Raw genomic sequence first — 4161 nt, 5'->3', positions numbered from 1 at the left:
CTACAAGGCTACTGTGATAAAATCAGCATGGTACTGGCATCAAAATAGACCTGAGGAATAATGGAATAGATTAGAATACACTGAATCCCCTACGAACACACTCAGCCAACTTATCTTTGACAAAGGGGCCAAACATATTCACTGGAAGAAAGATGGCCTCTTTAACAAATGGTACTGGAAAAACTGGCTCTCTACATGCCGAAAACTCAAACTTGACCCGGGTCTATCACCATGCACTAAATTAAAGTCAAAATGAATTAAAGATCTCAACATTAAAGCGGAGACACTAAATCTCCTGGAAGAAAAAGTAGGAGGAACTCTTGAAGACATAGGGTTAGGCACAGAGTTCATGGACAGATATCAAATCGGACGGGAAACAATTGAAAGAATTAACAACTTTAACCTCCTCTTACGGAGAACTTTTTTCACTTCAAAAGAAATTAAGAATAACGTGAAAAGGCAACCCACAAATTTGCAAAATATAATGACAAATAAGTACTCAGACAAGGGTCTGCTCTCTAGAATCTATAAAGAAATAAAAAACACCAGGGCCCCAAAATTTACAGACCCAATCCAGAAATGGGCATCTGAGATGAACACACACTTCTCAGAGGAAGAAATTAAACAAGGGAATAAATATATTAAAAAATGTTCCACATCACTAGCCATTCGTGAAATGCAAATTAAACCACATTGAGATATCATCTCATCCCAGAAAGAATGGCTATCATAAAGAAATCACCCAACAACAAATATTGGAGAAGCTGTGGGGAAAAACGAACCCTTCTCCACTGCTGGTGGGAATGTAGACTGGTGCAACCATTATGGAAATCAATATGGAGACTCCTTAGAAAAATTGGTCTGGAAATCCCCTTTAAACCAGCTATTCCTCTACTGGGAATTTTCCCAGACGATCTGAAAACATCATATCATCGGGATATATTTGTGCCTATGTTTATAGCAGCATAATTTGTGATAGCCACATCTTGGAAACAACCAAGATGCCCATCACCTGAGGAATGGTTGAAAAAGATATGGTATTTTTACACAATGGAGTATTATTCAGCTATTAAGAATGATAAACTGCAAGCCTTTATATTGAAGTGGATGCCACTTGAACATATACTCATAAGTGAAATAAACCAGACACACATGTGTAAATATTGTGTAGTTTCCCTAGTATAAGTACTCTAAAGAAGAAATACAAATAGAAAGATATAATACAAGTTAAAGGAAAGCAGGATCTCAAGGACTAACTAATCAAGAGAGGGAAAGGAGAAGAGCTAGGAAACATGACAATGTCAAGCCATACAGTTGTATGTAAAAGATAAGCAAGGCAATAATCCTGAGAATCTTCAGAAGATTTTTTAATCTTGCAGTTAATTAGAAAGATTCTCACCCTGACTAACTATATATATTGATACCTGTGAACTAAGCTACTGCACTGCAGATGGTAATCTGTAACAGTAGTGTCATAATTGGAGTGCCTGTCTTTCTGGTAGTCTGAATATGGGCGACTTGTCATGATATGCCATTTACTGCTATGATGTCTCTCTGGTAGGTGGATGTTCAAGAAGAAGGGGATGGTGAATGAAAGCATGAGACAGGAAAATGAATATTGTGGGACTGTCCTGCTTCAAGGTTGTATATGGTGAGATTTTTGGACTTATGTGCAAACATGAGAAGTATATAGTTCTTTATGCTATTTTTAAAATATAATCTAATTTTTAAATGTTCTTTTATCATATTATGCAGGGACTTAAAGTTCAACATATCAATACTTGATGAAAAATACCTGCTCCTTATTATGCCTAAGATGTTTGAAATGCAGTGAGATAGTTAGGTTAAGCTTGATAGCCTAAATCGTTTGATAATAACAATAATGTCTTCTGGATGGTTAACAACCTAAGTTTGCAGACCAAAATTAGAGAAAAAGGAGGGCTACAAGGAATGCCAACATTTTGGCCCTAACCTTCTAAGGTCAATTAAGTCTCAGGACATATGAGAACTTGTACTGTAACGTCATGTACCTCGGTAGTGTCCCAAATTTTCTGATCAAGAAGATTATGGGGCCAAAGAGGAAAATGATAGATGACGTAGAGTGTGCCTAAGGAGAGTCACTTGGGTGGAAACAATCTCTCAGGCTTTCACAGAGAGCACATTGGCCAAGCAATGGCCGTGACTCATCCACATGGCTGACACTGACAAAGGTTCTACAATCTGAGGTACAGGATCTCAGGATAAATCCTGAGGGCATTTCACTGACCTTCTCAGACCCAAAAGCTACAACTCTTGTTGCATAGGTCCTGCTTTACCTTGGTCTTAACCATCCAGTAGAAAAGTATGAAGACGAAATATAGGCAGTAAAGCCATGTTGTTATGTTGAGCTCTGGAGGACTAAGGTCAATAATTTCTGACATTGCCAGTTAAACAGAAGACCCAAGGTTATTATGGTCTACTGGACTCTTTTAGAATATTTTGCTGAATTTACACACCTATAATGTTCAATAACGGAATTCAGAAAAAATAGTGTATTCAGATGAATGTCCATTTTGTATCTGTGTATTCAAAGTGGTTAGGAGAGATATATAGTTGCATTCTCTAAATGAATAGAATGATTTTTCTAATGCTGTTTGTAAATAGGATCTCAAGTCCTCATCTTGTACAGCAATTAACCACTAAGAAGCATATATGCAGTGAATTATTTTTTGAAACTGTACTTCCGATTTGATTTGAAACTGTCTCATTGCTGTTTATCAATAAAATTTTGGGGAAAAAAAAGAATTAAAGAAAACGTGTGAGTAGAGGTTTCCCAAATGGGAAGGAGATTAGGAGTTGAAGAGAACAAGAGGAAGAGAAAGAAAAAGTGACCAAAAAAAAGACGTTTTATGTACATGTACAAATTCTTCATGATAAATGTAATCGTTATGCACTGCAAACATGTACTAATAAAAAATACATTAACAAAATAGAAAAAGAAAATCTCATACTAAGAGGAAAATAAAGTATATTATCAATGTTAAAAATAAATAATAATAATAGATATGGTAAAACAAACCAACTGAACATATCAATTAAACAATGAAGATTAAGCAGAGGAGAAAAGAGGATAAAATAAGGTGGAAAATCATGCAAGTATTTATACAGAAATGTGAGAAGATTGTACTAATAATTTACATCATTTTTTGAAAAGGGCAGTTAATGTTTACAGTTTTACTTTGAATAACTTTGTGTAATAATATCTGTGACCTAAGTAGCAACTTTGTAGATGACAATGTGTAATACAAAACCTATGGTTGAATACCTCTCATTTTGGTCCTCTAAATGTGTACTGTTGCTAATGTTTTATCAATTATTTTTATAATTTTTTAAAATAGTTTTTGAAATGTAAAAAAGAGAAGAAAAATTAAGGTTTATTAAAAACAAGTATTGATATTCAATTATTTTTCCAATCTCATAGCTATATCTGTTAATCTGAGCAACAGATTTGACAAAAAAATAGATCAAAGAACAATCATTGTTAATTTGTGTCTTAGTTACTCTTCTCTTGTTGCTCTGACAAATGCCTACCATTCAAAATGAAGGAAGGAAAGGTTTATTTAGTTCACAGTTACTGGAGGTTTCAGTCCATATTCAGCCAAGTCAAAGGCAGAACAGCATATAGCAGAAAACAACTTTTTATGGCAGCAGCAAAAAGCAAGACCAAAAGGGAAGAACAAGAGCTCAGGTAGCTAAATTCTCTTGCCTCTTTATATTGAAATGCAAATTACCTGCCCCAGGGCAGGTACAGCATCCACACCCAGAATAATAAATCACAAATTCCAGAAGCCACCCCAAGACTGCGTGAGGCTTTGGGGGGACAACTATACACAAACCATCATAATTTGCTCTTCTTGTTTTGAAAATCTATAACATATCTCTTTTTGTATGTTTCCCTCCTTCTGTCTTTCTTTATGCCACTTTTTTCTTTTGTTTTTATTCTTAAAAATAAAATAATGCTAAATTTTAAAAAGAAAACTTTACAGGGGCTGGAGAGATAGCTCAGTAGAATAAGTGCTTGCCTGGCAAATGCAAATGTCTGAGTTCAATCCCCAGTTCTGAAAAAGAAAGAAAGAAAGAAAGAAAGAAAGAAAGAAAGAAAGAAAGAAAGAAAGAAAGAAA

At 34.9% G+C, this 4161-nt stretch overlaps 1 pseudogene; it reads left to right on the top strand.

The window, feature by feature from the left end:
* Positions 1-4161, top strand: part of LOC101563615 — an 84234-nt pseudogene that overhangs the window by 640 nt on the left and 79433 nt on the right.

The sequence above is a fragment of the Octodon degus genome, unplaced genomic scaffold (genome assembly GCF_000260255.1).
Source record: "Octodon degus isolate 3935 unplaced genomic scaffold, OctDeg1.0 scaffold00211, whole genome shotgun sequence".
Classification (NCBI taxonomy): domain Eukaryota; kingdom Metazoa; phylum Chordata; class Mammalia; order Rodentia; family Octodontidae; genus Octodon; species Octodon degus.
The sequence above is the reverse complement of the archived record's forward strand: the minus strand, read 5'-3'. Positions and strand labels throughout refer to the sequence as shown.